The 22,082-nt window shown below is 44.7% G+C and overlaps 1 protein-coding gene across 5 annotated transcripts in view; it reads right to left on the bottom strand.

Annotated features, from left to right (window-relative positions):
- The window catches only part of OSBP2 (oxysterol binding protein 2), a 327,225-nt gene that overhangs the window by 42,567 nt on the left and 262,576 nt on the right, over positions 1–22,082 (bottom strand). The window lies entirely within an intron of this gene.

The raw sequence follows: 22,082 nt of genomic DNA, 5'->3' as shown, positions 1-22,082 counted from the left end.
GGGATAAACTGTAATGGAAGATAAATCAGTAGGGACAGATACCTCCTACAACTAAATGGATTAGCCTGAGTCGCGTCAGTAAGGTAAATCTGCCGACGGGACTCTAAAAGTATACAAGGATGATGTCAGTTTAAAAAAACAAACAAACAATCATCTGCCTCATTACATGTTACATACTATACTCTACATACAGCTATAAATATTACAGTGACAAAAAAACAAAGAATTTAGCCATAGTGCCCCTTTAATCTATGCAGAATTTACCTCCCAGAGAATTCTGGTAGACCAGGGCCCATATGCAATTCACTTTTCCCCCTAAGTTTTCTCCCAGGTGATATTTTCACACCTTATCATAAAATGCATTTTAACCACTTTATCCACCACTACAGTATATCTACGTCCTCTGTGACTTCATCTAAGCCACGAGTCAGTAGATTTACGTCCTGTAGCATAAACAGCTTTTCAGGATTGGGCTTGCTCCTGTGCACATTTCTGGTACTATCTGATGCAGCACTAATTGATGAACGGGAATATATGTTTCCTGAGCTAATGAGATTGATTTTTTACCATTAAAAATACTTTTATTTTCTCAGTTCATAGTGAAAAATACACTCTATAGCATTATTTTTTAGAATCAAATATCTTTACCATAGATTGTGACAGGAACATAATCTAAGTTTTGTGATAAGCGATAAGAATAGCCAAACAAAATTTGTGTTTTTTATCTACAGTAGCACTTTTTATTTTTTAACTGGAATTGGTAAAACTGAGTAATAATGTGTTTTTTCTATTTTTTTTCCTTGTTTTTCCATTAAAATTCATAGAAAACAAAATTGTTAGAGGGAAAAAAATGGCATGCAATGAAAGCCTAGTTTGTCTTGAAAAAAAATATTTCATTTCTGTGTCATAAATAGGGATATGATGGCCTATCCACCTCCTACCACACAGTAACTCTCTACTGAATATTTCACAGCCCCACCTAGTGTTTCCACCCCACCCTTTAGATTGTAAGCCTCTGGCAGGGTCCTCCATTCCCTAGTGTAATCTACAGGATCATGTGCTCCTGTCCTTTGACAGCCTGTACTTGTATTACTGGGCCTACCTAATCAGCCCATATCACATGATCATGTATTTTGTATAATTTGCATGTATAACGTTGTTCTATGTTGTACAATCTTGTTATGTCTGTCATCCTTGTATCCTTGTATATATTTATTGTCCAGCGCTGTGTAATATGTTGGCGCTTTATAAACAATAAATAATAATAATAAAGTTATTTCTGATTAAATAAGGACATAGCTAAACTGTCAAAACTGCTCTGGTCCATAAGTGGAAAACAAGGTCTGGATGCAAAGTGGTTAAACCACTAGCAAGCAAGGAAATACTCAAAATTGTTTTTATGATACTTTTTCACCAATTTTGGAGTACTTTTTAAACTGGAAAATGTTGAGAAGTTATTTTGAAGAGAAGATGAAAATTTTCTCCTGGGAGATATATCAGAAGAAAAAATGAATTGCATATGGGCCCAAGTGTTGCTCCTACTGACTTCTACTGGCTTCCAAACTCAGATAAAACATTCCGCAGTGATTAACCTGACAACACTAAAGATTTTGCTGCCCCTGTGATAAATTTCAGAATGTAAATCAGGGAGAGGAAAAGATGAGGATTTTTTTTTACAATAGGCAATCACTGATTAAATAATTTATAAAGTAATATTTTTATTAAAAAAGCAATTTTATAAATTATACATTATTTTCAGTATTAGAAGACTGCATAAAGTATGTGTGTGTCTCTAGAATGGTGTACTATAAATATGGAACAAAAAGGAAGGATTATGTATAATTTTGTTTCAAGACGCCACTTAAACTCGTCCCTGTTCATAGCTGGTTCTGACAATTTTAGCACATCATGGAAGACCTTCCTACCACATTATGTTGATTTTGCACAGCTAACAAACAAAAATCAACCTTCAAGAGATGCAATGAGAAGAGAAGCAAAAGAATATATTTTCCAGTGAAAAGAAGGCATCATTCTGAGAAATAAAGCAGCCGTTTTAAGCAGTAGAAAGCACTGGGCAACACCTTCTCCTGTAGAGTTGAATTGACATCAACCTTAGGCTCTTTGACACTACACGCGGTTCTGAAGTGATTTCTATGGAATTTTAAAAAGTCCTGCATGCTGCGTTTTCTCCTTGTACAGTTCCTAGCATCCAGTGAAAATCTCATTGAAATCGGAACTGTGTTACATTGCGATTTACAGTGTAAAAGAAGCCTTAAACAGTGATCAGGTCAACAATGAGCAGTCATAGCAGGGAAAAAACTTTTTCCTGCTGTACTAGCAGCTGATACTGCTGACAAAGAGCACTAATTACTAGAGATAAATAGAGAGCAGTGCTAAGGTTACCTACTGTTTGTCACTTCTAAAGGTACGCGCACACGTCCAACAAAGTGCATGACCAAAACCACGACATCACAGACACTATGACAAACTGCTTACACCACATATTTTCCAACTGAACGACCGACTTACATACTGCGTGCGCAAGCGAAACGACGGACTGCACAACATGGCCACATGCAAAACCAACACGTCTTTCAATCAACTTGTCCACAACATGGCCAACTGCACGATATCAGCCCAACAGTTGCATGAGTTGATACGCAGGATGGATCGGTCAAACCACCTGTTATAAAGTTGCTCATCTAGTCGTTTGCCACACACCCCTGTTGCTTACGCATGCCTGATTGTTGTCCAACAGACCAAAATTAGCCAGTTTGGTTGAGCATGTGTGCTGGCCTTTACAAAGTATGGAAAGGTCATGTCATGATAAGATTCATGTTAAGGTGTAAGTGAGGTAATTGTTAGGATAAGGCTGGGTTTAGTATAAAAGTCAGGCACGGTACACTGGACTAGGTGAAACTTTGAGAAAACATCATAATAGGTTAGTGATATGCCCAAAGGGTTAGGCACACTCAGCTCCAGGAATAAATAATTCTAAAACAAATACAGGTCTACCACTTCCGAGCATTTTTTACATTTCAGCGCTCCGCCTATCCATTTGCCAATAACTTTAGCACTACTCATTATATCGAAATGATCTACATCTTTTTTCCGCTACCAATTAGGCTTTTTGGAGATGGTATTTGTTTTTTCAGTACTTTATTTTATATGCATCTTAAAGGGAAAAACGAGGAATCAAAATACAATTTTTCTCCAATTCAATCCCCTATAGTTTTAAAATAATGCAATTCTAGATAAAACACACACATTGCATTTGCCCATTTGTCCTGGTAATCCCAACATTTATTTACACCTTATATGCTTGTAACCGGGATCATTGCGGCTTAAAGGGGCACTGATCGGGTAGAGGGACCACCTAGTGCCTTGCACTGATCGGTGCAGCAGTGGGCAAGCGCGCGATAGTTCCTTGCAGTGCATTTTTTGATGAACGTATCTCCTACGTTCTGGATGCTTGAGCAGCCTCCGTTTTGGATGTAGGAGATATGTCCAAAATGCTAAAGTGGTTAAGGATATTTGAAGTGAATGGTTCAGGTAAGTGTTGGGTAGAGATGGCTAATTTAGATGCAAATATTCCACTTTGCATGCAGATTTATGTAGACTGGAACTGGGCCAATCACATACACTTCCAGCAGATTATTATTTAGTATTTATATAGCGCTGAAATCTTCCACAGCAGATTTTGATTGGCCCAGTTCCAAAGTACATATAATTTTTCTGCAAGCCAGAATTATTAGCATTTCATTGAACATCTCTAAGAGTTTTATTACACTAGGGGCGTCCCCTCCCAATCCAGCAGTACCAGCAGCAGTTAGAGTAGTTCTCACTTGCACACTGCTTCTTTTTTTTGGAGAGTGACTTGGACCCAATACCGTCTGAGTGAAGACGGGTTTCCTCACAAGTACTACACTGTGGTTGCAAAACTAGCATCCCGGGTTTGTGGGTGTACCTGGGTCAGCTGGATAGCATACTGGCTAAGGCTGTTGCCTTTGATGTATGGTTTGAGCCTTTGACCAGTGTTCGAATATCGGCTCAATCCAGGATGTAAAACAGTAAGGAGTCTTTGGGCAAGACTCCCTAATGATCCTGGTCAGCTGTGGAGCACGCCTTGAGTGGCTGCAGCCCTAAAGAACTGAGTGCGCCAGGAGGAAAGTGCAATATACATTTTTTTTAAATTATAATTACATTTTCTACCCATCTTGACAGAATATACGATGGGGTATACATCCACACCATTACCCTACTTCTTTTGACTCTAAACAGATTTATGTTTGATTTGATGTATTAACTAGGCCAATGTCTGTTACAAAAAAATGTCTAGTACGGCTATGGCCCACTAAAGCGATTTCAGCAGCGATTTGGAATCACCGACAATCACCAGCATTTCCAAAAATCACTATGCCAATGAAAGCGGATGCAGAGGAGTCCACTGGAACAATTACAATTTGAGAAATTGCAATCACTCAGCAGGCAGCATTTTGCAGCGATTTTACTACCCGAACACCCCCCCCCCCCCCCCCCCCGAAAATAATACAAACGGGAGTAACTCTTTACCAGGTGTTATTCATGCTCACTTCAGAACACACAAACACACTGCACAATGATGCCCCTTGCCAGATGTCGCCAACTGTGATATATTTAAAGAAAACCCGAGTTGGCAGATGGGACAGAGAGGCATGTTCTCTGCCTCATAACATGCCTCTGTACCTCCACACCGCCACTCTCTGCCCCCCCCCCCCCACTGCGCTATAGCCCCCCGAGATTAGCGACAATATTTGACACCATCTCTGAGGTAAACACAGGGAAGGACAGGGTGGGGGATTCCCTGTTCTGAACGCCCGTCAGGGTTTCCAGAGCTGCCATTGGTCACCTCTCTCCCCCTGGCAATGCCCCCTGCCACTCCCCTGCCTCCCTGCACGCTGCTGTGAGAGACACACAGTCTCTCCGTGCAGCGTCGTGACTTATAGGTCACAAAGTGGGCCATTGCAGCCCACAGGGGCGGCGGTTTTTAAGGCTACCTGCCTAGGATCAGGTAGCCTACTTTTTTTTTCTTTGAGTCCACCTCAGGCTCTCTTTAAAGATGTAAAACAGGGTGAAGAAAGATTTTACAATGGGCAAACACTGACTAAATCATTTATAAAGTAATACTGTAAAAATAAGCAATTTATTCTTCACAATAAGTGGCCTTAGGGCTAATTCATACAGACATAGCAATTGCCAGCTCCTTAGTGTACACTGACTGTTGCCCTTTAAGAGTATTGGACACGGGGGCGTGGCCGGAACGGGGATGTGAGCGGTCGCATCTCTCGGAGCTCTTCACCTCGTGGGTAACACTAGCCATTATCCTGCTATTATCCTGCTACACACGGCACATTGTACCCCTCTCATCGGATACCTACCAATCCAGCGGGCAAAATGGGACCAAAGAAGACCGACAAAACCACAGAAAAAGTCACCGGCCCGATAGACAAGTTCCGCCGTGCGGATCAAGATGGCGGCAGACCAGGTACAGAGGAGGACGCGGCCTCCCAGCCGGACCGGTCTCCCTCTCCTGAAGCCCAATCAATACTGTCGGCAATCTCCGCTCTACAAACCTCGCTCACAGACACCTTCACCACCAAAATAGAGGAGGTTAAAGCTGACTTACATCTCCTCCGGCAGGATGTCCGCAACCTCCGCGAACACGTCTCTGATGCCGAGGCCCGTATCTCCAAGCTTGAGGACGACTTCAGAACGCTCCCAGCCGACGTACGCACCTCACAAGGCCACATAAAAGCTATCATAGCCAGGCAGGAGGACATGGAAAACCACCTGCGAAGATCCAACATACGTCTAGTGGGCCTCCCGGAGAGATCAGAGGGAAATGACCCTGCCCGATTCCTGGAAGAGTTGCTAACTACGCAATATGGCAGGGACTCTTTTTCTGCGGCCTTTTCTGTGGAGCGCGCCCACCGCATACCCTTTAAAACCAACCCGCCTGGAGCTCCTCCGCGTACCTTTATCGCCAAGCTTCTTAACTTCAAGGATCGGGATGCCGTTCTCCGATTATCCCGAGAACAAGGCAACATCCGTCTCGACAACGCCTCCATATCCATATATCCTGACTTCGGAGTGGAAACACAGAAGCAACGCGCCAAGTTCCAGGACGCAAAACGCAAGCTTAAAAACCTGGGCCTGCAATACGCTATGCTCTTTCCTGCCCGTCTAAGAGTCGTATCGGATGGCAAGACTCTTTTCTTTGAATCCCCTTCAGAGGTCCTTACCTGGATTGAAAAGAACAAGTCCCAGCCTAGCCCGGAAGACTGAACCATCTTCCTATGATAAGGTATCTTCTATTACCCCTGGCCTAAGCTGTACAAGCCTCGTATTAATATGTTGGTGCTGGCTCTGAGGCCCGGTATGACTTGGTGCTCTGCCGTGGCCTATGCTAAATTTCATGTACTCCTTCCAGAACTATACGAGCCAGCTATGTCGCACTTACCTTTTCAAGCAGCATGGTAAATACAGCTCCCTATGCCGCAGGACCTATCTAGTGGCCCTAGTAAGGTACAGAGCAAGGCTGTATGCGACACCAAATATTGATGTCGCACCCACAGATGTCATTATTCTGTTATTATGTATTATGTTATCTTTGTATTTTCCTTGACTGTTATAGGATTATACATGTAAATCTTGTTATACCTATGTTGGTATTCGTTTCTGGGAAGAAGCTCTGGCCCTGCGTTCAGGGCTATGAGCCGGGTAATACCATTAAGTTCAATACTAACCCCCTCACTAGCGGCCGGGGGCCCCCTGCCCCCGCCTCCCCCCAACTAAGATCTATGTTCCCCAATTCTTATATTCCCTTCCGAGATGGCTTCTCAATCCCGCTCCATTAGCACCCCCCTTTCTCTGCTGACTTGGAATGTAAGGGGTCTACGGGATAGGGTTAAGAGGTCGGTGGCTCTAGACTTTCTACGCAAACAACATGTGGACATAATTGCACTGCAGGAGACACATCTGGACGGCACCCTCCATATGGCCGTACATGGATCGGTTGGTCCTTCCACTCCATGTTCTCCTCGCACTCCAGAGGCGTCTCCCTGTTTTTTGCTAAAAGTGTCCAGTTTCAACTGATCGACCGAATTATTGATGACGAAGGCAAATATATTTTTATGCACTGCTTATTATACAATGTTCCCACTTTAATTATTGCTATATATATACCTCCTCCATTCTCTTTTGCCGTACTGAAGCTTGCACTAAGCTTTATTGCCCTTTACCCACAGGTCCCATCGATATGGCTCGGGGATTTTAACTATGTTTTCTACCCCAGCACTGATAAAATCCCCCAGCCAGCCCCCTCGACCTCATTTACTAACAAGGACACTAAACTGGTAAATCTTCTTAAAGATGTCTCCATACATGATACTTGGTCGGTGAAATATCCTTCTACCCCGGCATTCTCGTGCTACTCTGCATCACATAAATCCCACTCACGCCTGGACTACATTTTGGTCTCCTCCTCCTTACTTACCAACATAAGTAAAGCAAGTTTCCTCCCTCCCCTTATGTCTGACCACTCTCCATACCTTATCCAGTTAAATTGGTCTTTCCCCCCTAAAATACCCACCTGGCGTCTACATCCCTTTTGGCTAGCCAAAGTCAGTGAGTCAAAATCCTCTGAGGAGGCTCTTTCTCACTTTCTGGACCAACAGGGCCAATCTGCATCACCCACAGCGATCTGGGAGGTGTTCAAACAATTTATTAAACAACACTTCTCCTCCAGAATAAAAAGCATTAAAATTAACTCAGCTATAGATGAGCATGCGGCCCTTCTGGCACTACAACAGGCCACTTCAGACTTTAATGCGGACCCCTCCCCTACCCTTAACAATCTCTATAGATCTAAACTAGCTGCATATGAACAGATTCTGGTAGCTAAAGCAAACCGGAAAATCCTATTTTCCAAACAGAAAGTCTATAAATTTGGTGAACAGTGTGGGGCTCTGTTAGCTAAACTATCCAGGGAAATGCTTGCCCCGCAGGTTATCCTTAAAATAGAAGATGAGGAGGGCTCTACTCTTTCCTCCCCTCCTGAGATCCTGCAGCGTTTTGTTTCATTTTACAAAACTCTTTACTCTACAACCTCCACTACCTCTACATCTGCAACTGCGGCCTATTTAGAAACTATTCCCCTTCCCTCCTTAGATGAACCCAGCCAATTACTTCTAGATGCTCCAATAACAATCCAAGAAATCGAAGACGCCATTTCTTCTCTACCTCCCTCCAAATCTCCTGGCACTGATGGCTTACCAGGGGAATTCTTTAAACAACATAGGTCCCTATTGGCCCCTAAGCTTTTAGCATTATATAATCATGCTCTGGAAATAGGCACTCTGCCGTTCTCTATGAGAGAAGCTCTAATAATTTTAATCCTAAAGCCAGGAAAGAACCCACTACACTGTGAGTCATATCGTCCTATCTCCTTAATCCAGACTGATGTTAAAATACTAGCTAAACTACTGTCACAACGCCTGAACAAAGTAATCACCTCCTTAGTACACCCAGACCAATCTGGTTTTATTCCAGGTAGATCAACTTCCCTGAATATCAGAAGGCTATTTCTCGCCATGCAGGTAGAACACGAGAATGTCGGCACTAGAGTGGTGGCGTCCCTTGACGCCGCCAAAGCGTTTGACACCATTGAATGGGACTTCCTACTGTCTGTCCTACACCGCTTTAATATTGGCCCCCGCTTTATTGCTTGGGTTAAACTCCTTTACACCGACCCCTTTGCCCGGATCCGAATTAACGGTTGGATCTCTGATGCCTTCCCTATATCCAGAGGCACGAGGCAGGGTTGTCCACTGTCTCCTCTTTTATTTGACTTAGCGATTGAGCCCATTGCTGCTCTAATAAGGCAAGATCCCCAAATCCTAGGTCTGACAAAAGCAAACAAAACTGATAAAATCAGTCTATATGCCGACGACATGCTCTTATTCTTAAATGACCCTGGTCCCTCCCTTCATCGCGCTCTTCTCCTTATTAATAACTTCGGACAATACTCTGGGCTACGCATCAACTGGTCCAAATCCTACATTCTCCCCATTGATGTGTTCCCCCCAACCCTGTCTCAGGCCTCTTCTTCCCTTCAATGGGCATCAGAGATCACATACCTTGGTATCAAGATCTCACGTACACCACAAGATTTTACCCCTTTAAATTGGTCACCCCTACTACAATATATAACTGCCAAATTCCTGGCCTGGTCCAAACTTCCCATTAATGTAGCTGGCCGAGCAAACTTATTCAAAATGGTGCTCCTTCCCAAGATACTGTACGTCTCTTGGAATGCCCCGATCTATCTTCCATATGTCACTTTCTCTAAAATAAACGCTCTCCTAACGCAATTTATCTGGGGCTCCATGAGGCACCGCCTCTCTCTCACTACCCTACAGAACCCAAAGGACTTAGGGGGCCTGGCGGTTCCCAACTGTCATCTATACTATTTGGCTTCTCAATTATCACATATATACCATGACCTAACAATAAATAGAGATCGGACATGCTCCCTTATACACGACATCCCCCCCCCTTCGTCACTTGGACCCCCTTTCTGTTATTGCCACTGGAGCCAAAAAATCCCCCCATGCCAAGCAACTGCCAATAACCTTTCACCAAACCTTAAAGGTATGGGATACTGCACACAAATACCTCGAGTTAGATGCCCCTCTGAAATTCACCCCATTATGGGAGAATCGTGGCCTCCCTGAACTTCGTAAGCTTCCTAATAGACGACTATGGTCTGAACGTGGCATCATTTACTTATACCAAGTCCTCGAATCTGGCTCCATTGTTCCTTATGAACAACTAGCAACTACATTCCAACTTCCAGTATCTATGAAGTTTTACTACATGCAACTTTCACACGCCCTTAGAGCCCAGTTTACTGTGTTACCACCTTCTTTATCAGACTCTGCCATACTAAACTTTGTGACTGGCCCCTCTCCCAGTCAGTTAATATCAGCCTTATATGCAGCTATTATGCTGTCTGGTGCCACTCGTAGAGCCTTCACCTGGAAGACTCAGTGGGTGCAGGATCTTGGAGAGATCTCCGATGAAGATTGGGAGGAGGCCCTCGAAGATTCTGCTAGGGTTTCCCCCCACATTCCGGACAGGTTACTTAGTCTCTACGTGATGCATCGAGCCTATCTCACCCCGGTTAGACTAGCCAAATTTCGAACAGGTTACTCACCTCTGTGTCCTAAATGTGCCCTGTCCCAGGGCACCTTTTACCATATGATTTGGTCCTGCCCCGAGGTAAACATTTTTTGGCAGCAAATTGTCAAATTCCTAAATGAAAAATGGGCTGCTCAGTTGCCCTTGACCCCAAACTTTGCTTACTTAACATGGTTCCTCATGACACCCACAATAAGTACACTAAAATTTTCCTCCTTAATGTCCTTCATATAGCTCGCAAAGTCCTTACTAGACACTGGATACAACCGCAGGTTCCTGAGTTGATTGACTGGAAGAGGGCAGTGAATTTAGTCCTTCCCTTCCATAAGGCCATATATACACGTAGGGGGACTGAACGTAAATTTCATGCTATATGGGATACCTGGGTCAACTCACGCTATACACGTTGTAGAACTTGACTTATCTACTGGAATTTTTTTTTTTTGTTTTTTTTTGTTTTTTTACATGCTCTACATTGCTTTGGTGTGGGGGGGTGGGGTAGATTTATGGGGTATTCGGCCGCTTAATGTATATAATGTTCACTGTTTGTAAGGGTTGCTGTTATATTGTTATGTTATAACATGTCTCTTGTTGGTCAACTTATCCTGCAAACTAAAGATATCCCTCCTGGACTTTCTTACTCCTCCTAATGCTTACATATTATTCTACTGTTCCACTTCATTAACCCTCAAACCTGTTATAAGAAAATATTTTCCGCCTGCGTGCGGTCAATTCAATGCCTTGTATCACACTGCATTATTCCCAATAAAGATGACATGTTAAGTTAAAAAAAAAAAAGAGTATTGGACACATCTTGTAATGGTGTCGGTACATGCACCAAGTAGTTAGTAGGGGTTGTTTGCCCTTTAAGGTAAGAGGGGAATTCTTATAATCACAAGAACGTCTGAAAGCAAAAAACAAAACAAAAAACAAACAAACAAAAAAAAAACGAATGAGAGAGGCTGCTGGAGGTTAATTTTATATGGAAGAGGGGACTGCACATGGATTAAGAGGGGGCTGCTGCACGGGAGGGGAATTATTATTATTTAGTATTTATATAGCGCCGACATCTTACGCATCTCTGTACAGAGTGTATATATTGTTTTGTCACTTAGCTGTCCCTCAGAGGGGCTCACAATCTAATCCCTACTAGTCTTATGTCTATGTATCGTGTAGTGTATGTATCATAGTCGAAGGGCCAATTTAGGGGGAAGCCAATTAACTGATATGTATGTTTTTGGGATGTGGGAGGAAACCTGAGTGCCTGGAGGAAACCCACACAGACACATGGAGAACATACAAACTCCTTGCAGATGTTGACCTGGCTGGGATTCAAAGCAGCGACCTAGCGTTGCAAGGCGAGTGTGCTATTCACTACTCCACCGGGCTGAAAGTTGGCTTCGGGACAGAAGAATGATAGGTTCAGCCTTGTGTGAAGGAACATTGCGAAGTCACTGGTAAAGGAAATAAAAGTCCTGACACACAGAGTACAGCATAATTATTCTGTAAATTTCTTAATAAATTGTTGCTCACAGAGAATGTACGTTGTTAGACAGAATGCTGTTATGAATCGGTTACACAGTTATTTATTCAATGATTGCACAGGAGGGAAATGCTGCCATACAAGTACAAGATAGTCATATGTTAGCAACAGACATGAGCCATTTAGTCCGGAGCTGTCACATTCTCACTAGGCCCATTAAGAAGCCATTAGCATCTCTGGAAGCATAAGGGACAGCTGCAGGATTCTTGTACTATAGGCAGCCAGCATGCTAATGCATTACTAGTAACTCAGCAAATAGCACCAAAACACACAGCTGAAATCATCATTACACATAAAGGCTCAGACACACTATGGGCTTGATTCACAAAGCGGTGCTAACCTACTTAGCACGTCTAAAGTCTTTAGACGCGCTAACCAGGGTGCTAAGTAGGTTAGCACCGGATTTCTCAATCAGATCGTGCGCTAACTTTGCGCGTGTAAAGTTTTACGCGCGCAAAGTTTTACGAGCGCTAAGTCCCATAGGCTTTAATGGGCACTTTGCGCGGTGCGCCCTGTGCTCTGTGCAGTACGCGCGTAAAGTTTTACGCGCATAAAGTTTTGCGCGCGTAAAGTTTTATGCGCGAAAAGTTTGTTTAGACGTGCTAAGGGGGTTTTCACAGGCGTGCTAACAGTTAGCACCGCTTTGTGAATCAAGCCCTATAAGTGCTTTTCTGAGCGCTTTTGAAAAAACGCTCCCATTGACTTACATTAAAATCGTGGTAAACCAGTGATCAAGATTTTACCACGATTTTAATGTAAGTCAATGGGAGCGTTTTTAAAAAAGCTCTCAGAAAGTTCTGGAGGCTAAAAAGCTCTCAGAAAAGCATGTGTTTAAGATATATAACTTTCCAAATATCTCAACTTTCCACACTGTGGATAACAAAAACAAGAGATGTACAGACGGGTCTCCCATAAGCATGCTTTATTGGCAATGCTTAGCTTTAGGCTCTAAAAACAATGTGCACATTAAAATGTACCCAATATATGACATGATGAGATTAATGTGTATGTACAGTGCAAAAACATTAATAACCAGGCTGTTTATCTTTTTTTTATTTTGCTGTCTGGAAGAGTTAATATTCAGACATGCAAGTGACAGCTTCTGTCTTGTCAGAACCTTATAAGGAATATAGTAAGAATTGATAAGCAAATTACAGCAATACATGTTTTCCTGGCAGAATATAACCTCTGAGGGCAGGGAAGACATAGTAAAGGGTGAATAGTTCATGTATTTTAATTCTGGGACTCTTAATAGACTGCCCTTAAGCAGTGACAATAAAAATATTCAATCAATTAAATAACTTAAATATTGAATAAAACCACAGGATATTAAAAAAAAAAAAGTTGCGCCGCGCCGAAAAAATGGGCGTGGCCATGACATTGTATGGGCGGAGCTAACGTAATGATGTAACAGCGAGGCAGCGAGCGTAACAGTTACCCCGGACACCAGAAAATAAACGCAATAGGCAACATGTCAGCACAAAATAACCGCAATGCGGGCAACATGTCAGTACAAAATAAACGCAATGCGGGCAAACATTTCACCAGAAAAGAAACGCACTGCGGGCAAACATTTCGCTAGAAAAGAAACAATGCGGGCAAACATTTCACCAGAAAAGAAACGCAATGCGGGCAAACATTTCACCAGAAAAGAAACAATGCGGGCAAACATTTCACTAGAAAAGAAACAATGCGGGCAAACATTTCACCAGAAAAGAAACGCTATGCGGGCAAACATTTCGCTAGAAAAGAAACAATGCGGGCAAACATTTCACCAGAAAAGAAACAATGCGGGCAAACATTTCGCTAGAAAAGAAACAATGCGGGCAAACATTTCACCAGAAAAGAAACGCACTGCGGGCAAACATTTCGCTAGAAAAGAAACAATGCGGGCAAACATTTCACCAGAAAAGAAACGCAATGCGGGCAAACATTTCACCAGAAAAGAAACAATGCGGGCAAACATTTCGCTAGAAAAGAAACAATGCGGGCAAACATTTCACCAGAAAAGAAACGCTATGCGGGCAAACATTTCGCTAGAAAAGAAACAATGCGGGCAAACATTTCACCAGAAAAGAAACAATGCGGGCAAACATTTCGCTAGAAAAGAAACAATGCGGGCAAACATTTCGCTAGAAAAGAAACGCACTGCGGGCAAACATTTCACCAGAAAAGAAACAATGCGGGCAAACATTTTGCTAGAAAAGAAACAATGCGGGCAAACATTTCACCAGAAAAGAAACAATGCGGGCAAACATTTCGCTAGAAAAGAAACAATGCGGGCAAACATTTCGCTAGAAAAGAAACGCACTGCGGGCAAACATTTCACCAGAAAAGAAACAATGTGGGCAAACATTTTGCTAGAAAAGAAACAATGCGGGCAAACATTTCGCTAGAAAAGAAACGCAATGCGGGCAAACATTTCGCTAGAAAAGAAACAATGCGGGCAAACATTTCACCTGGAAAAGAAACCTAATGCGGGCAAACATTTCACCTGGAAAAGAAAGCATTTACTCACCTGGCAGAAGTGTCCGGCCTCTGGCGCGCTGCTCCGTCCCGGGACCGTCTTGTTCCTCCTGCTCTTCTCTCCCGCGCTGACAGGGCTACGGCAAGATGGCGCCCGAAGCCCTGTACTGGAGACACAAATAGGTCTCCAGTACAGGGCTTCGGCAGCCATCTTGCCGTAGCCCTGCTCGCCTGCCGGTGTCGGAAACAGACACCGGAAGAGGAGGCTGGAGCGGGGCTGCAGGCAATGAACTGGCACGGCATCTATAGACGCCGCTGCCAGTTCATTGAGGAGAGAGTGGCCAGAGTCCCGAGGCCGGGACGTCCCGCTGCTGAAAGCGGGACGTTTCCCGGGACCTCATTAAGCCTGGGACAGCGGACCCCGAATCCGGGACGTGTCCCGGGCAATCCGGGACGTCTGGTCACTCTACTTAAGGCACACATGAAGTGAGAGGGATATGGGGACTGACATTTATTAACATTTAAACAATGCAAATTGCCTGGCTGTCCTGATGATCCACTGCCTTTTAGCCATAGACCCTATATGTGAATGCAGATGAGGTGCTTTGACTGGAGTCTGACTGGATCAGCTGCATACTTGTTGGAGGTGTATGATTATGACACTACTGCAGTCAAAGAGATCAGTAGGACAGCCAGGCAACTGGTACTGTGTAAAAGGAAATAAATATTGCTGCCACCATATGCTTCTCACTTCAGATTCTCTTTAAAGGATATTCGAGGTAAAAAAAAAAAAAGTTAAGCTTTACTAGGGTTTTTACAGCCCCTAGTTTATCAAACAAAATTGTCACTGAAGGCGGTAGCATGGCAATCAATTGGATGGTCCATAGTTACTGCATGGATCTGGATAGTGATGTGGTTAAGGGCTCAGCCTCTGACACAGGAGACCAGGGTTCGAATCTCGGCTCTTCCTGTTCAGTAAGCCAGTACCTATTCAGTATGGAGTTCTTGGGCGAGACTCTCTTACACTGCTACTGCCTACAGAGCACGTCCTAGTGGCTGCAGCTTTGGCGCTTTGAGTCCAGGAGAAAAGCACTGTATAAATGTTCTGTGTCTTGTCTGCTGCATTGGACATTCAGATTCCTGCATGTGAACACACATTCCTGTACAATTGAGTGCCAGAAGAATCAGAATCAGAATCAAATTTATTTCGCCAAGTACAACGGGGGTTGTACCCGGAATTATTTTTGGCTCATACAGGGGCGGAGATGGTACAAACACATGCAGCAATTCAACACATACAATCACGTGCAATAGTACACTTAAGCATATAATATATACCCATATATACATAATACCAATAACTGTAGTGGAGGACGCGTGGGGAAATCTGGAGTGCTATGTGAGGGGAGCAGCCTGCCAACTATCGACGGCGCTCGCTCGCTCCACAGCAGCTCCAGATGCCCCGCAGTGTGTCCTGGATAGAGAAAGAGAGAGAAAGGATAGCTAAGAGAGACGAAGAAAGAGAGAGAGAGAGAGAGAAAGGATAGCTGAGAGAGACGAAGAGAAGACCAAGGCAGGAAGAGACAGACAGATACAGAGGCAGAGTCCCTGGGGCTGCAGAGTGCAGATTGAAAAGCACCCCTGGGTCCAGCCATCAGTCCAGTCCAGTTGTTGTGCAGGGATCTATTGTGGATGCAGGCAGATGGGACCCTGTGCTTCTGGCAGCTGTAGCATACAGAGCCAGGACCGGTGGAGAAAGGACCGAGCTCCAGGGCCCATGGGAGCCAAGTAGACACAAGGATCCTCCTTGGTGGATGGGGCCTGCCGTGCGTGTCCCTCGTGCAGTGCGGGGCTGGGAGCAGCTGTGACCCTCCGCTGGCCTGGATGGGGCCTGCCGTGCATGTCCCTCGTGCAGTGCGAGGCTGGAAGCAGCTGTGACCCTCCGCTGGCCTGGATCCCTATGCTGTGAGCGGTGGGGGAACGGCCGTGAGATCCTCCTTCCTTGTGGCTTCCAGGGTCTCCATGGCAGCGGCTACAGGCCGCTGTGAAATGTGGCAGCTAGACGGCTGTGGGCTCCTCCATGCGACGTCCTCGGTATAATCCAGCAGCAGCCTCCAGCCACCCGAGGGGGTCCCACCGCTTGGAACCGTCCTGGGTGACGAGCTGCGGTGATCGGCGCAGGTGGAGTCCGTAATGTGGATGCAGCGACGGCAGACCATCGGAACTCTGTGCTGCCTCTCCATGCTGCGCACAACCACGTGGCCCCGATCAGCTGATCCTCAGCAGCTGATCCTCACGCCGCCTGCGTTCCGTGTCTGATGCGGAACAGGTCCGGTAGTGCCCATGTCCTCCGCCTCCGCCTCTCCCAGCAAGAGTGAAGCTCTCTCCACCACGAGTGGAGAGAGAAAGTACAAAAGTACTAAAAAAGCCGGAGCCCTGTGGCCGTGGCGACCGAGTCCGACGCCATCTTGGTAATGTTCACATCTCTGCGTTGTAACAGATATGAACATAGTATGCATGTTTGAACGTGCTGTGTCCGTTGCGTTACGCCTGTGTTGTAGCATGGGTGTAACACCACAGTGTGAATTTAGCCATATTCCCTGACTGAATTTCAGAGAGTAATCAATTGTTTGCCTGATCAGGCCACAGATGACTTGTGAATGGCTACTTCAAGAGAAAGAAGCCAAAAGGACCTTTAATGTACCACATTGAACCTCACAACCTGCAGCTATGTGCACAATCTAAGAGGAATGACCAGGTCTTAGCAGGAAGTACGCTTGGTGGTAGTTGTACACTAGGGGTGTCAAACTCAAATACAAAGTGGGCCAAAATTGTAACACTGGGACCTAGTCACAAGCCAACCTTAATGTCTACTGGCCACATTCCCTGTGTCTGGTGGTCCTCCCTCCCCTATAAGGTTCCCTGATGTCTATAAACCCCCACCCTCCACTATACAGTTCCCTAGTGTTTAGTGCTTTCCCCCTACCTCCCCCCTGGCTTCCCTGGTGTTCTAGGGCTTCACCTCCCCTCAGGGCCGGATTACCGACCAGGCAACAAAAGCAGTCGCTTGGGGCCCCATTCAGAGTCAAAGGGGCCCCATCAGCACATAAATCCGCCCTCGCCATCCTGTCAGCGGTGGCTGGATGGTATAATGGTTAAAGGGACTCTGAGCAGTGTAGTAACTATGGAAAGATGCATATCATTTTAAAGCTCTCTTTCTCCTCTTTCCAATGATATATAAACCGCCACCCTATGCCTTTTAGTTTTCGCTATTTTCGCAAATCGAAATCGCGGACACTGCAATTTCGATCGCGAAAATAGCAAAAACTAAAAGGCGGTTTATATATCATTGGAAAGGAGAAAGAGAGCTTCAAAATGATATGCATCTTTCCATAGTTACATTGTATTACACAGGACGACTTTTCTTCAAAGTCGGCAGCTCGATTCAGCACAATGCAATGAAATACAAGTAACCCAGGGGGATATACTTACAAACATCATGCTGGTAGGTGTGAGGATGTAATTAATTAGTTGTGGGTATGCTTAAAGGCATACCCACAGGCACTGCTCGGAGTCCCTTTAAAGAGAACCCAAGGCGGGGTTCTTACAACTCAATCCCCATACAGAGGCTGGGTCTGCCTATAGAGCCCAGCCTCTGTTGCTATTTAGCTCCCCCCCCCCCCCAGGCTCTCCTCCTAGGTCCCCCTCCTGCTACTGTGCGCTCTGCCACTGCCCACTCCTCCCTCCTTTCCCACAGAGAACCACAGCTGCAGCAAGAATGATAGCAGCAGATGGCAAACGCTCACTCACCTATCCATGATCCAAGCGATAGAGATCCCGTCATCTGAAACCCATCTGTCTCTCTACAGTGCAGCCGCTCGCTCTGAACTTCCTGATTCTCAGATCAGACAGGAAGTAGGAAGAAGTAATAGTAGTAGTAACAGAGCAGTGGCACTCTATAGGAGTCTGATGGGACCTCTATTGCTTGGATCGCAATAGGTGAATGCGAGTCATCTGGTGCTGTCTTTCTCCCCTGCTTTTCTGCCTTCTCTGCTGGACTATCGTATTCACTGGGATGGAGGCTGCATGGTGGCTGTCTAGTTTGGGAGGAAATCGGTTGTTCGGTGGTGGGGGTGGTTATGTCATTCTGTCTGGGTAACGGCTTCTGGTTTGGTGGTGTCCAGACTCCAGAGCTTTCTGCTATTGCCAGGCTGGAGATACAGGGGGAAAGTGCTGCTGCTGTGATATCTGGCGCCCTCTTCACAGGGGTGCCCCAGCCCCTGAGTGCAAATGTCCCAGCCATTAATCTCTCACTCTGCATTTTGCCGCTGCTATTCCCTGCATTGTGCACCCACAGAGGAAAGCGGGCTGTTGCCCATAGCAACCAGTAGCTCGGCTGCCCTGGTGTGTGCGGCATGTTGCTGTGCAGCTGCATCTTCTGATTCTATTATGACATGATGGGGGGGGGGGGGGGGCAATCAGTTACTTTGCTTAGGGCCCCATTTAGCCTTAATCCGGCTCTGCCTCCCCTCCAATATAGCTTCCCTGGTGCTCCAAAGTGGGTTACACATGACATTTATGTTGTACACCCAGAATTTAGATCACAGGTTATTCTGCAGAAGTGAAAACTGAGAGACAGCTTAAAGTCATGCAGGTTATACAAGGATTTTATGCAGGGCATTCATGAGCAAGGGTGCAGTATGGGAAAATCCCTGGACTGGTCCATGAGAAGAGGCTTTCAAAGAGGAGCTATACATTCTATAAACTTTCAACAGAAAATAACTTTTACCTTCAGCGACATAATAAGAGGGTTAATGTAACACATTTATATCCTATTCAGTGTCTTACAAATAAATATAATGCCAACGTGCATTTAATGGAAGTAATACTAAGTTATATCAGGCACTGGGATGACTGTGTAAGTAGCTTTCCTTTGTATGTAATCTGCTTTTAAAGATAGCTAAAAACTCTAATTCTCTTATGCCACCATATGGAGCCATCACAGAAGCTGGAGGTTTATCCTTTTCATCCTGTAACCTCTGAAGCTGTCAATTTGTGCCTGTGAAGAAACGGCACTGAGATGCTGTCAACATGTTGCACATCACCACATCCTGAGCATTAAGGTGAAAATTGTAGATAATGAACAAGATTTATTTCACCTTATTCAGCCTCATGTCCAATTTTAAGGCAGTGTTGAAAGCACTTTTTTTTTTAACTGAGCATGTTTGAGATACAAGTAAGGACACTAAAATTGAAGTGAAGTCATACCTTCCAACTTTTTTAGATAAGAAAAGACACGCCCCTGCCACAACTCTAACCACGCCCCCAGCACATTCCTTGCCCATATTACAAAGAAATCAGAATTAAAAGATGTAGTTATATATTATTTCAACCATGCTGGTCCTTTCTATAACCATTTGTTTTTGTTTATTTTAACATTTGAATTTAAAGGATCAGAATAAAGTTCAGTAAAACCTTTTTCAGAAGAAAAATACATACGATAGCACAAATCTGTACACCAGTCTTGAAAAAGGGACAAATAAAGTAAAAAGAGGGACAGTTGTAAACTATGGTGAAGTAATGGTTACAAAAATAAATGCAAACTAACCAGATTAGGTTTTCCTCCTAGGTTAGGACCTTCTTTAGCAGTCTAAAAAGTTGCCAGCCGCAGTGTGCATCTCTTGATCACACTTCCAGTCTGCACCACTTCACCACTCCCCTGCTTTTTACTGGAGCAGATGATAAGAGTGAAAGTTCTACAGCCACCTGGCATTTCCTAAAGCTCTCTCCCTTATGGACGCACTGTAATGTCACTGTGCACATGTGTATTCACAGAGGGGAGAGTACAAAGAAGGTATACCAGGAGACTGTGAAGACTAGTGGACCAAGGATATTAATGCTGGGAATACACGGCTTGATTCTGAGCTGATAAGATGGTTAGATAGATCATTTCCGACATGTCCGATCTCCCGTTCAATTGCTTTGCCGCTCGATTTGTCATTGAAGTGAATTGAAAAAAAAGATAAGAAAAACAAGCAGAAAATAAGAGAATTGAGCAGGAAAAATGATCGGGCGCAGAATCGAACGTCAGAATCGACCCGTGTATTCCCAGCATAAGACTGCTACTACAAAAACCATAAGACTCGCACACTTTTTTGAAAAAATCCCAGAAAAGCCAATACAGAGTTTGGCCAGGAGTTTGTTGTGCAGCTATTAGCATTTTTCAAACATCTAATCAAAGCAATTTAAAGCCTAAAAACACTGTAGGTATATGCACGTGCAAATGGGAGTATTTTGCACTGTTTGCATGGGCTGCTCATCCATGCATCCCTACCTCATTCTGAATCCACACATACGTGGTTATAGAAGATTAAGACTGGTTTCACAGTGGGACGTTACAAGCGCACGTTAGAGCAGCCTGTAACGCACCCCACCGCACAGAAATGAAAAATCAATGGGCTGTTCACAGTGCCCACGTTGCGTTACATAGTAACGCTGCGCCACCAGACAACGTACTGCATGCAGTACTTTCTAAGCGGCAAAGCCGCGTTAGACTGCTTGCACATGCTCAGTACGGGTGTTTTTTTTTTATTTTGGGGGCGGAGAGGAGGCGAGGAGAGGCCGCTACGTAGCCAGGCACATGGCTACTTAACATTCACTGCACTTGCAGTGTTTTCTTCTTGGAGCGGCCGCTGATTGGCTGGCGGGGCCACGTGATGCGGAGAGCTCCGCTCACGTGGTCTCCACAGTGCCTCCGACAGAGCAGGCGCACCAAGAGCTGCTTGTAACGCGGCTCTTGGTAGCGTCCTGCTCCAACACCACCAGGCGTTTCGTTAGGGGCACGTTATGCGACCTTAATGTCCCCTCTAACGCAACGTCCTGGTGTGAAACCAGCCTGAAGGACACCTGAACTGAGAGGGATATGGAGGCTGCCATATTTGTTTCCATTTACACAGTTGCCTGGCATCCTGCTGATCTCTTTAAAGGGACTCCGAGCAGTGCAGAAACTATGGAAAGATGCATATCATTTTAAAGCTTTCTTTCTCCTCTTTCCAATGATATATAAACCGCCACCGAGACGCTGAATCCTCGAGGGGAAAGATATCTTTTTATATGCGCAGATTTTATGGAAACACATGTGAGTGCACTACTTTTTAAATATTATTGTCAATAAATGGAGTTATGCTATGTCAAGCATTGTTTGAGTCTTAGAGTCCCTGGCATTGGAGACAGAGGTCCATAACATATACGCTTGTTTGCTGGTCTGTGAGGGGTCGGCCATACAATCTGGTGAGAGGCTCATTTACTTGAGTGGTGGAGGCACGCTGGGTGACAGTGTTGGTTAAGAGGGGAGCACTGGTGGATATCAGATGTTCTATTTGTCATAACAGTATTACACTATTGAAGTTTATCTTCCCGCATGTTTTATGAGTACAAGAAGATTGCCTACGGAGAGGGGAGAAACTAACTGGCTGGGCCAAACACGTGTCTTGCTGATCTTTATTGATTAGCCACTTTTTCTGGTGAGAGTATACTGGTGATATATGATGGAGTATTGAAGTGTATGAGAATTAGTGGAAACATAAAAGTGACCTGCATTGAAGGACTTTACCTTACATTGGAGGGACTAATGAACTTTTAATGGGAACCCCCCCTTTTTTATGTTTTTTTATGGTTTTATGTTGTTGAGCGCTCCGCTGTTTATGCACATATATTGATATAAACCGCCGCCCTACGCCTTTTAGTTTTCGCTATTTTCGCGATTGAAATTGCTGCAGCGCGATTTCAATCGCGAAAATAGAGAAAACTAAAAGGCGTAGGGCGACGATTTAGG

This window comes from Hyperolius riggenbachi, chromosome 1 (genome assembly GCF_040937935.1).
Source record: "Hyperolius riggenbachi isolate aHypRig1 chromosome 1, aHypRig1.pri, whole genome shotgun sequence".
In the NCBI taxonomy this organism is placed as follows: domain Eukaryota; kingdom Metazoa; phylum Chordata; class Amphibia; order Anura; family Hyperoliidae; genus Hyperolius; species Hyperolius riggenbachi.
This window is presented reverse-complemented; position numbering and strand designations above follow the sequence as displayed.